Raw genomic sequence first — 238 nt, 5'->3', positions numbered from 1 at the left:
ACACGTATTCTTGTCTACAATGTTTTATGGCTGAAGGTTGCGTTGTCGCACCCAAACAACCACCTTCGAGGTCGAATTGCAGAGGTCCCGGAATCGTGAAGTCACACTCGGCTCAGGTCACGTACTTCGGAGGTCAAAGGTCAGAAGAAATCGCTGCTGATGAAGTCACGTGGTTCTGTCAGGATTTGCTGGGTTTGACACAGTGCGGTTGCAGGTCATGTGCGTTGCGTGTTACTGC

This window comes from Penaeus monodon, chromosome 19 (genome assembly GCF_015228065.2).
Source record: "Penaeus monodon isolate SGIC_2016 chromosome 19, NSTDA_Pmon_1, whole genome shotgun sequence".
NCBI lineage: Eukaryota > Metazoa > Arthropoda > Malacostraca > Decapoda > Penaeidae > Penaeus > Penaeus monodon.
The sequence above is the reverse complement of the archived record's forward strand: the minus strand, read 5'-3'. Positions refer to the sequence as shown.